Source organism: Micromys minutus, assembly GCF_963924665.1.
Source record: "Micromys minutus genome assembly, chromosome: 4".
NCBI classification, from domain to species: Eukaryota; Metazoa; Chordata; class Mammalia; order Rodentia; family Muridae; genus Micromys; species Micromys minutus.
The window spans coordinates 55802660-55815255 of record NC_137973.1 but is presented as its reverse complement, the minus strand read 5'-3'; the positions used below and the strand labels follow the sequence as shown (position 1 = coordinate 55815255).

Below are 12596 nucleotides of genomic sequence, written 5' to 3'. Positions count from 1 at the left end.
CAAGGAATTTCATGAAGTCATTGTTTTTAATAGCTGAAAAGTACTCCATTGTGTAAATGTACCACATTTTCTGTATCCATTCCTCTGTTAAAGAACATATGGGTTCTTTCCAGCTTCTGGCTATTATAAATAAGGCTGCTATGAACATGGTGGAGCATGTGTCCTTGTTAGATGTTGGAGCATCTTTTGGGCATATGCCCAGGAGTGGTATAGCTGGGTCCTCAGGTACTATGTCCAATTTTCTGCACTCACTGATAGGTGGACATTAGCTCAAAAGCTCGGATTAGCCAACATACAATTCACAGACAACATGAAGCTCAAGAAGAAAGACCAAAGTGTGGATGTTTCACTCCTTCTTAGAAGGGGAACAAAAAATATTCACAGGAAGAAATATGGAGACAAAGTTTGGAGCAGAGACTGAAGGAAAGTCAAACCAGAGACTTCCCTACTTGGGGATCCATCCCATATACAGTCACCAAACCCAGACAATACTGCAGATGCCAAGAAGTCCATGCTGACAGGAGCCTGATATAACTGTCTCCTGAGAGGTTCTGCCAGAGCCTGATAAATACAGAGGCAGATGCTCACAGCCAACCATTGAACTGAGAACTGGGTCCCCTAGGGAGAACTTAGAGAAAGAACTGAAGGAGCTGAAGGGGTTTGAAACCCCATAAGAACAATAATATCAATCAATCAGAACCCCCAGAACTCCCAGGAACTAAACCACTATCCAAAGAATACACATGGAGCAGCCCATGGCTCCAGCTGCACATGTAGCAGAGGATGGCCTTGTTGGGCATCAGTGAGAGGAGAGGCCCTTGGTTCTGTGAAAGCTTGATGCCCCAGTGTAGGAGAATGCCAGGCTGGGAAGGTGAGAGGGGGTGGGTGGGTGGGTGACCACCATCATAGAAGCAGGGGGAGGGGAATGGGATAGGGGGTTTTAGGAAGGGAAACCAGGAAAAAGGATAACATTTGAAATGTAAATTTAAGAATCCAATAAAAAACAAACAAACAGAAATCAGATGGAATGTGCACGAAGGAGTGGCAGAGAATGGGAAGCTGCCTGCTTGGAATGTCCACATTCTGGAGATGAGGAATCATGAGGTCACTTGTCTGCATGAGAGTGTTTCATGTCAGTTTGGGCTGCAAAAGACCCTGTTTCAACCCCCACCACTACTACTACTACTATAAAAAATAAAATAAATTTAAAGACAGAGCCAAAGAATCAGATTCTATTTTGAAGGAGGGTTTCTACTGGGTGTTTCAAAATAGAACGCAAAAGATAAAAAAAATATATATCAAAAACCCAACAGAACAAAATCATGGGTGATTATTAAGATTTTGAGTTAAACGCCATAACTAGTGCCCATGACAAGGACCAGTTTGTATTGGAGCAATAAACAAGAACTGAAGCGGGAGTGTAGGCAGATCTGGAGTACAGAGTTGAGCAATAGCCCCAGAGGCATAATAGATCAAAGGTTGAGTTTATTATTTGTCTTTTCTGTCTGTGAGCATCTCTCTCTCTCTCTCTCTCTCTCTCTCTCTCTCTCTCTCTCTCTCTCTCTCTCTCTCTCTCTGTGTGTGTGTGTGTGTGTGTGTGTGTGTGTGTTTGTTTGTATTTTGTTTTATGTCCTTTCTATCTTGTTTGATTTTACTATGGGTGAAGGTTTTCCTTTTGAACTGTTTACTTTTTATAAAGTGTTTATCAGTTCATTTATTTAATATGCTAACATGGCTCACATAGGGCCATCTTCATGAAAGTATATGAATAAATTCTGCATACATGCCTCAGCCCAAGCCCTTAACCTCCTCGTGAGACAAGGTCTTGCTATGGAGTCTTTATCCTTGTGTATACCAGGCTGGCTTGACCTTTCAGCAGTTCACCTGCTTCTGCCTCCTGGGTTTTGGGATTGAAGTCACACATTGTCACATTAGACCTATAAGACATTCAGTAACTATCTTTGGGGTGCTGAAAATTGAACCTACAGGTAGAAACATGTAAGGCAAGCACTTCCCAATGGTCTACATTCCAACCAGTTGTGTGTGTGAGATATAAGATATAATAAGCATGTTTTTGTGCTGATGGAAAACCCTAATAGAGAGAACAGCAGAAATAGTGCAAAAGCAAGTGATAAGTGTAGGAAGGAAGGGCTTCATTCTGAGTAGAGATGAACAAGCAAGACCTAGTACACAAGAGTAGGCCTTGACTCTAAATAAGACCATGGGCAAGCATCTCTTATAACAAACACAAGGTTACACAGGCGGGCAAGCTGTCGTGAATGCCCGGAAGCATGTGGTTGTTCTGCAGATCACCAGTGGACAGTGATGACAAGAACTTCTGCCACGCTTGCTCTCTAATGTCTATTCTTTACTTTAGGAAGACAAAAAACTCAGCAAGTAGTATGGGGGGATAAAAACATCTCAGAAATAAATTCCACAGCAGCTTTAAAGGACTAAGACTTGTAGCTTAGGAGGTGGGGAAGTTCATTCCAAGAATAGCAACTAGACGATATAACAGCTTTCAGGGATCTCGTGTGACTTGGACACACTGCAACCTAGCTCACGGTACTGGAGTGAGCTGTACTGTGACCATGAATGGAAGATAGTTTGTCATCACAGCAACATGAAAAAGCTATGGAAAACCTAAATGTTATTTGAACGGCAACACTGTCAATCAGTGGGGGCTGTAAAAGGTTCTAGAGAGCAAATGTAGAAGGTGAAACATCCTATAATATCTACTCTACTAGCAAATGCTGACAAAGAGGCCTCTTGTTCCAGTCTCCCTGGGGCAGTCTCTGGCTTGTCTCATAAAGGTATCAGAGCATAGGCCTACAAGGCTGATTGTACGCAAACAACTCGTGCAATCAAAAACTGTGATAAAGACAACTGCTATCCAGAAAATAGTATGTAGACAGAAATGCGAAACAGAAAATCAAACTTGATAATTAAGGGTGATCAACACATGTATAAAATGAGTTTCAAAATTCTAAGACAGTACAAAACAAACATTCACTTAATGGGATATGAATTGTAGACATACTCATGTGCAGACAACAGTGACACCTTTTAGGGGCAGTATTAAAAGTGCCTATTATGAAATATTACATCAGGCTTAGCCGATACCTAGTGGCTGTAAACTGTTTCAGAACAAGAGGGCAATGGGTCACACTGTCTGCACTCTGCACACCTACTGGGTGACTCAAGTCTGCCTGAAAGTCAATGCCTTTGTTCTTCAAGAACAATCAACTTTAAGGACAAAGTTTGTCCAAAGGAATTTCAAACTGGCATTTAATATGTTCTTTTAAGCTTAATATCTCAAAATAAACTGTGACTTTCGTGTCAACCACAGAAATAGACTTCCAAAGCACAATGGTGGTCACATTCAAGAATAAGATGATACATCATACCAAAAACACAGTTCTGATGGAGGAGCATAGAGAAAGGTGGATATGCTCCCCAATGGATACATAACATTTAAAACCACAACTTCCTTACTCCATTTCTGGCTGAGTAAATGGTTCACTGAGTAAATGAGTCAGCCATTCAAAGTCCAGACACTCAACTTCCTTCCAGATAAACAACCACCTAGTAAGAAAGCTTAAAAACATAAGAAGACATTTTGTTTCTCTACAATCACCAGAATTGACAGTAATAAATGAATATAAAAGAAAAAAAGGAAAAAGAAGAAGAAGAAAGCAAAAAAAATGCCATTCCTTATCATAGTAATTCTACTTATAAATTATTATTTCCTTTGGAAACACAAATTTTGCACTTTTTCCACATGCATACTAGAAGAGCTGAGTCAGAAGTTAAGACTTCTTTCCACATAAACCAGTTTCAAAACTGTGGCCCTAGATCTTGCTTAGAAAGTGTGGCAGAAGTGTTTAGTTGTGTTTATTCAGATGGGGGCTCACTATGTAACACCAACGGCCTGGAGGTCTCAGGCTGGCCTCTAAACTCAGAGATCCACCTGCACGTGCCTCCCAAAATGCTGCGGTTAAAGGTGTTCATCACTGTGGTGGTTTGAATGAGAGTGAACCTCAGAGGGTCATACATTTGAATGCTTAGTCACCAGAGAGTGGCATTATTTGAAAGAATTAGACAAATTGAGCTGGGGGTGAGGGACTGTGGAGTAGGTGTGGCCTTGGTGGAGGAAGTGTGTCATTGGGGGTGGCCTTTAAGGTTTCAAAAGTCCATGTCAAACTGACTCCTCTCTCTCTCCCACCCCCTACCCTGTACAAACACACACACACACACACACACACACACACACACACACACACACACACATCCCTGTTGATTGGGATGTACCTCTTACTCTTAAGCCATGCTTACCCCTATGATGTATAATAGACGCAACCTCTGAAGCTGTAAACCAGCCCCCAATTAAATGTTTTCTTTCGTAAGCATTGCCTTAGTAAAAGTGTCTTTCCACAGCAATAGAACAATGACTGAGACAGCCATCATACCTAGCCAATGTTGTTTTTTTTAATGTAACTTTAAAAATGTTTGTGTCTTTCTTTCCTATAGTATATCTCCACTTACATTCCTTCCCCGTCCCCTCCCCCCAGACTCTCCCCTCCACCTTCCCTCTCCCCCAGCTACACCTGCCTCCTTCTTCCCACAAAAAAAAAGAACAGGTTTCCTGGGGACATCAACCTAGTACAGCACAACAAACTACAAAAAGACCAGGGATATGCCATCACATCGAAGCTGGACAAGGCAACCCAGTAAGAGGAACAGGGTTCCACAAATAGGCAAAAAAGTCAATACAACCCCAAGCTCAACTGTTAGGATTCCCACAAAAACACCATGCTACTCAGCCATAACATATATTCTGAGGACCTAGGTCCGACCCCTATAGGTTCTGAGCTTTCTGAGTTCCCACGAGCCCCTGTTAGTTGATTCTGTGAGCCATGTTCTGGTGTGTCCCTGACCCTTCTGGTTCCTCTGATCCTTCTTCCCCCTCCACTGCAGTCCAGAGCTCTCCCTAAGGTTCCAGGGTGGGACTCTGCATCTGCTCCCATCAGTTGCTGGATGAAGTCCCTCTGTTCTCTCTGATGATGATTTTTCCAGTCCCAGATCACTCTGCGGGCAGGACAAGCTGTAGGTGAAAGATATGGTTGGGTTGATGTTCCAGTCCCTCCATTTGAGACCTTGCCTGGTTATTGAGCATGACCAGTTCAGGCTTCATGGCCCCTTTACCAAGGGTCTTTGCTAGAGTTACTCTTGTAGATTCCATGAAGTTTCCATTGTACTAGGTTTCCACCTCATCCAGGAAATGCCCCACCCCCAATTTCAGTAATTTCTTCCTCCCTCTTCCGACATGATCCCTTCTGTTCTTAACCCCACTCACCTCCAGTCTACTCAAAATGTTTGTACAATTTTCACTTCTCAGGGAGATCCTTGCATCCATCCCCCTTAAGACTTCCTTGTCACGTAAACTCTACAGGTCTGTGGACCACAGCATAATTACCTTTACTTTACAGCTAATGTCTACGTATAAATAAGATACCTGTTTGTCTTTCTTGGTCTGGGTCACATCACTAAGGAAGGTTTTGTCCATCTATTTGCCTGAGAATTTCATGATGTTGCTTGTCTTAACAAATAATTAATACTTCATTGTGTAAATGTATCACATTGTCTTTATCCATTCTTTGGTTGAGGGACATTTAGGTTATTTCCAGTTTCTGAATATTATGAATAAATCTGCTATGAACATAATTGAGCAGTGTCCTTGTGATAGGTTGGAGGGTTCTTTGGGTATATTGCCCAGGAATGGTGTAGTTGGGTATTGAGCTAAATTAAATGGTGAAAGTTTGGGAATTAAATTATCAAAGGACCTGTTCACGACAAACTTTCACCAAATATTACTTCAACTACAGCTTTTCTTCAGGAAGTATAACTTAAGTTGTTAGGGCTTATTTATAAAAGAGAATGAGGGCTGGCCCACCTATCAACCTCTCTATACACTACATTATACACCATCTCAAGGAGTCCCACCTAGAAGTACAGGAAGGTCCTCTGGACTCATTGTACTTGTCCACCTATCAGTCACCCTATGGACCATACTATCTGGCACTGCATGGTGCCCATTCTACCAATCTGACCATCTATTAGTCACCCCATCTACCATATCACCTAGCATCCCCAAAGTCTAACCAGTAGCTCCAGGTAAAGACTTCTAGAGCCAGAAAAAAAATCTCAGGGACTATAGAATCCTCCAACCCACTCCACCAAAGAATGGTGTGGCATCCTGTGCCCCACCCACAGAAAATATCCTCCACTCCTACTGTAACCCCATTCACTGCTACCCAAGATGATTCGAAGAACCTGATGATCCCCCAGGCAAGAATTTTCTAAGCTAACAGAATGTTTCCTCCTAGGCTCAGAATTTACATCTATCCCTGGCTGAGCTGAGACCAGTTCTGATTTGTACATCAACAAATACAACTAAATACAGGGTATACTGGCTGGTTTTGTGTCACTTGACACAGCTGTAGTTATCACAGAGAAAGGAGCCTCTGTTGAGGAAATGCCTCCATGAGATCCTGCTGTAAGATGTTTTCTCAACTAGTGATCAAAGGGGGAGGGCCCAGCCCATTGTGGGTGGTGCCATCCCTGAACTGGTAGACCTGGGTTCTATAAGAAAGCAAGCTGAGCAAGCCAGGGGGAGCAAGCCAGTAAGTAACATCCCTCCATGGCCTCTGCATCAGCTCCTGTTTTCTGACCTGCTTGGGCTCCAGTCCTGACTTCCTTTGGTGATAAACAGCAATATGAGAATGTAAGCTGAATTTCCTCCCCAACTTGCTTCTTGGTCATAATGTTTTGTGCAGGAATAGAAACCCTGACTAAGACACAGAGGTACCCAATTTCATAACAGCAACGTTATCAGATCTAAAATCACAGACTGATCCTAACACAGTTATAGTTGGTGACGTTGAGACTGCACTTTTGACAATGAAGTCATCCAAGCAAAGATCCAACAGGAATTCTGCAGTAATGACATCACGAGTTACAGAGCTCCACCCAAATACGGAAGTCACTTTGCTCCACCCAAATACGGAAGTCACTTTGCTCCACCCAAATACAGAAGTCACTTTGCTCCACCCAAATATGGAAGTCACTTTGCTCCACCCAAATACAGAAGTCACTTTGCTCCACCCAAATACAGAAGTCACTTTTTGCTCAGTTGCTCATGGAACTTTCTTGAAAATTGAACACATATTAGGATACAAAGCAAGTCTCAAAAAAAAAAAAAAAAAAAAAAAAAAAAAACAGGAGAATCGGAATCACATGGTATATCACATCTGGCCACAAAGTGACACTGTTTTATATCAACAACAATTAAAATGATGGAAATTATACAAACCCATGGAAGCTAAACAATAAACTACCAAATGAAAATTGGGTCAAAAAAAATCAAGACAGATATTTCAAACTGTCTAGGATTAAGTGAAAATAAAAATACCAAAATCTACAGGGCACAATGAATGCAATCCTAGGAAGAAAAGTTGTAACTCTAAGTGCCTATGTTTAAATATGGAGGGATCGCATATATGGTGCTTTGAATGATAATGGTTCACACAGCCTCATATATTTGAATGTTTGGTCCCCAGTGGGTAGAACTGTTTGGAAACGATTCAAATGCGTGGCATTTTTGTAGGAGGTTATGTCACTGGGGGGAGGGCTTTGAGGTTTCTAAAGCCCATGCCTGTCCTCATCTTCCACCATCTCTCTCTGCCTCCTATTTGTGGATCAAAAATGTTAGCCCTTAGTTCCTGCTCTAGTACCATACCTGTCTGCCGTCTGATGGGCATGGACTCTCACCCTCTAAAACTGTTAAGTGAAAAATAAACTCTTGCTTCTATAAATTGCCTTGCTCATGGTATTTTCTTACAGCAATAGAAAAATTAACTGAGGAAGCAGCAAGCACAGTAGGAAGAGGGTTACATCACTGAGTACCTATGTAAAAAACCAGAGATCTCACACTAATGACTTAATGTTGGATCCAAAGGTTTTGAAGAAACAAGGACAAACCACACCCAAGAGAACAGAAGGAACAGAGGACAAAAGCCATACCTGAAATGTGCAAAATAGAAAAAAGGTGATACACAGAGTCAATGAAACACAGCTGGTTCCTTGAAAAAAAATTACCAAGATTGACAAACTTTGGGCCAAATTAGCCAAAAGAAAGAGAGGATATCTAAATTAATAAAATTAGGAGCAAAAAAGGAAATGTAACAGATATTGAAAAAACTGAGAAAGTCATAAGAACATACTTTAAAAGAACTGTTGTGCTAAACTGGGAAATCTAGACAAAATGCATAAATTTCTATATATATATGCCCTACCAAAATTAAATCAGGATAAAGTAATTCAAAAAGACCATTAACAACCAATATGATAGAAGCAGTAATTAAAAATCTTCCAACTAAAAACCCCAGAACCAAATGGGTATGTGCAGAATCCCATCGACTTTCAGAGGACTAACGCCAATACTCCTTAAACTAGCCTATAAACTAGAAAGAGAATAAAGTCCTCCAAACTCTTTTAAATGTAGTCATATTACTCTAATACTAAAACCCAGACAATGTTGAACAATGAACAGAGATCATAGGCCAAAATTAAAGCTCCTTTGATGTTTCATCTTACCTTAATCAGAATATCCAAGATAAAACAAAACAAAACACTAATGACAGCAGATACTGTAGAGAAAGGGAAGCACCTGTCTAGTCAGTGCTGGTAGGAATATAACCTGAGACAACCACAGGGAAAAGCCGAGCTGACTTTCCTCAACCATCTGGAAATAGATCTACCCAAGAGACTCGTTATCTTCCTGTAGAGACAGTTATTCTTTCTGATCATTGTTATTCAGTTCTCCATAGCCAGATAATGGAAACAGCCTAGATGTTCATCATCTGAGAATCAGGTAATGAAAATGTGGTATTTTTACACACTGGAATAGTATTCAGTTGTAAAAATTAAGTTATGAGATTTATTTATAAGTAAGTGGATGAAACTGGACATAATAATCCTGAGTGAAGTCATCCAAATCTAGAAAGACAAACACCAAATGCTTTCTCCCACATGTGGCTGTTATTGCTGAGTCTTTAGATATATGTGCTTCATTTTCAATGCCATACATTATGGAAATAGTAAGGAACCAGGGGGCTAGAGGGGATCTCTCAAGACAGGGGACACAGAATACAGTGACAGGAAGTGGAGAAGAGGACTAATGAGCCAGGAAGGGTTAGATGGAGTGGGTGATGCTCAGGAGAGAAGATGATCTCTCTTCTTGTAGCAGATGTCAGTTAACAGAGATCCCCAACTGGCCAACAAGCAGGAAGAACCCTGGGAGGGATAACTGACATCAAAAGCCCCTTGAAAGAACCACACGAAACCGTTGAGCCACATGGAAACCTACTACCATAAACGTTTCCAAAGATATAGTCATACATGCATTGAATTTATCTGAATGCTATATTCATGGCAGAAACACTGTGGAAAAAATAAGAATGAATGAAAGAAATTTAGAAGTCCCAGCCTTCTGGGTATCAGCCGTACAGTGTTGTGCACAGCACTTTCAGCCCCAGAGAATTAACAAACAAACAAAAAACACGGAACCAAAGTCACTGTAACAAAGGTTGTTTTCCATGAGGTATTGGCTAACCTCTCTGCAGTCACCTTTCCTAAATCCTGAGGTGAGAAAGTAGGGGCTTGGCCAGGAAAATGAATTGGTTAGACAGTGCTGGCGTCCTCACTCACTACACCTTTAACCACACTTACGGGAGCAGGTTGTGTTAGTCTTTGCTATTCTTCACTGGGTACTTACATCAAATAGCATTTGTTATTGTTACTACTACTGGTGTTCTGCTGATAGAGGCTTCCTTATAAATTGAATATTCAGTAGATATGTCACTTCCTGACTGTAGAGTGCATTCTCTGATTCCTTCTTCTGCATGTCTTCATATCTAAGTTGAATAGGAATAGCAATCATAAAATGTACACGAAGAATAGAATCAGAACTGTAGGGCTTAAAATCATTTAATTTAGTGGTCTTAGCAGTTTATTAAAAATACAGCCTGTATTAGTTATTCATATAAGATAGAGTAGGAAGCATGTTTTCCATTTTTATGTGTATTGCTACTCTTATGGTAGGAAAGTCATACAAATGAAATCAAGCACGGTTTTGAATTCTTAGAAACACACTTAAAGATTCAGGATATTTTTCTCTTTTAAGCTAACAGGCAAGCCTGGTTTTGGTAGCTCACACTTACAATCCTAGCACTCAGGAGGCTGGGGCTTTAGAAGACTTTAAGTGTGAAGCTAGCCTGGGCTACAGAATGAGACTGTCTCAAGCAAGCAACAATGAAAAGGGTAGTACACTGTAATTGTCACTTTCATCTTTTAAGGATGCTGCTTCTAAAACCAAGATGGCAACACTGAGTCTTTTAGTTTCTGTGAAAAATAAAATAAAAGGATATGGCCACTCTTTACTAGGGATTCAGGCACAACACTGATTAACCTAATGAAATCTCACCATACAAGATCCTTCCCTATTGTTCAGTAAATCTATTTAAAGGACTGTCTTCGATTATCCTTGCCTCTGTCCTATAAAGAGGTGTTGTTGATTGTTGATGCCCATGACAGTGGGAAGCTGTTTAGTGAACATATTAGACAGGGATTCCTGCTCCAGCCTCACCACACAACTTTGAGTAAGTGATTTCATTTTGTTGACACTCTTTTTCTTGGTTGAAAAAAGTGGTGGCTCATGCCTGTCATCCCAGGATTTGGGAGGCTGAGGCAAACTTGATTGTTGTAAGTTTGAGGCCAGCTGTGCAACACAATGGTTTTCAGGCCAGCCATTGGGATGGTCTGTCAACAAACAAAACAGAAAAATGAAGGAAGGAAGGAAGGAAGGAAGGAAGGAAGGAAGGAAGGAAGGAAGGAAGGAAGAAAGGAAGGAAGGAAGGAGGGAGGGAAGGAGGGAGGAAAGGAGGGAGGAAGGAAGGAGGGAAGGAGGGAGGGAGGGAGGAAGGGAGGGAGGGAGGAGAGAATGTGAGAGATGGGAGGAGAGAAAGGTGAAGCAAAGAAGAAAATGAGGACAAAATTATTTTCCCCTGATTTACTCAAGGTTGTCATCAATATCAAATGAAAGGCATAAAATGAGTTTTTAAAGCTGAGACCATTGAACTACAAATATGGTGTCAATATGGGCAATCCCAGCATTCTAGAGGTGGAGGCAGACAGTATGGCAGTCAGCCAGCCTCAGCTACAATGTGGAGCTTGAGTCCAGTTTAAGGCTGTACTGTATTCTGTTTACTCCCCTCTCCTATTGTGCAGTTTTACTAAAGACATGGAATTAAGCATCTATTCTTATTTATTTTCTTTTATGTAAAAACTATTTAAATTATACCTGTGGATATAATTACTGTGGCACATTTTGTTGCAATCTGGGGTGTGGATGTATGCATGTGTATATATGGTTTGTCAAGCATGTGTGTGCATGCTTGAGGAGCCTAGAGAAGTGTTGTTGCTCTACAATAACCACATTGTAGGGGTGGACCAGAATGCCTTTGAGGACATGGTCCAGCTGCACAATCTCTACTTAAGCCAGAATCTGATCTCTTGATTTCGTCTGGAACTGATCAAGGATGGAGACAAATTACCAAAACTAATGCTCTTGGATGTGTCCTCCAACAAGCTCAAGAAATTGCCCCTGACTGACCTGCAAAGATTGCCAGCCTGGTCAAGAATGGGCTGTACCTGCATAACAACCCGCTGGAATGTGACTGCAAGCTCTACCAGTTCTTTTCCCACTGGCAGTACCAGCAGCTGAGTTCTGTGATGGACTTCCAGGAGGATCTGTACTGCGTGCATTCCAAGAAGCTGCACAACGTCTTCAGTCTGGATTTCTTCAACTGCAGCGAGCACAAGGAAAGTGCCTGGGAGGCTCACCTGGGAGACACCTTGACCATCATGTGTGATACCAAACAGCAAGGGATGACCAAAGTTGTGGGTGACCCCAAGCAATGAATAGGTGCTAAGTTAGGGGGGCCAATGGCACGGTGACCGTGTTCAAGAATATTAGTTCTAAGAAGAATAAGAATCTGAAAGACCTGTGAGTTAGGTAGCATCTTCTTACTATTTACTACAAGAAAATGCAGACATGCTCCTGTTAGATACGCCAGGGTCAGGGATGAGAAAACTTACCCAGCTGTGTCCTTAGATCTGATTACACACATTATATGTACATCTAAGAGTATCTTTGAAATCTCTGTCTGTTGCTGAAATTCTTAAGAAAGAAAAGACTCTAACAGTATGACCTGTCAGTAGTGAGAGAGCAGTCAAAGACGTTTGTCAAAGACCAGGTTTCTACCTCCTCCTTTCCATGGTTGACTTTGGATCAGGATCATAAGGACACAGAAAGCAAAGAGTAAAGGCATTCAGTGGGAAAGTGTCTTCATTCACACTAAGTCAGAAAGTCAAAAACAATTGGTAGACTCTGGCTTCATCATTTGAGGACCATTTGTCCTAAATAATCCAAGAATAATTAACACCATGTTTCAGGTTACTTTTAGTGCGTGACAAAA

The 12596-nt window shown here is 41.3% G+C and overlaps 1 pseudogene across 1 annotated transcript; it reads left to right on the top strand.

The window, feature by feature from the left end:
• Positions 1 to 11509: 11509 nt before the first annotated feature.
• Positions 11510 to 12039, top strand: LOC308420103 (amphoterin-induced protein 1-like; annotated as a pseudogene). The gene has a single exon. The product of its transcript is annotated as an amphoterin-induced protein 1-like (transcript).
• The last annotated feature ends 557 nt before the right edge of the window (positions 12040 to 12596 follow it).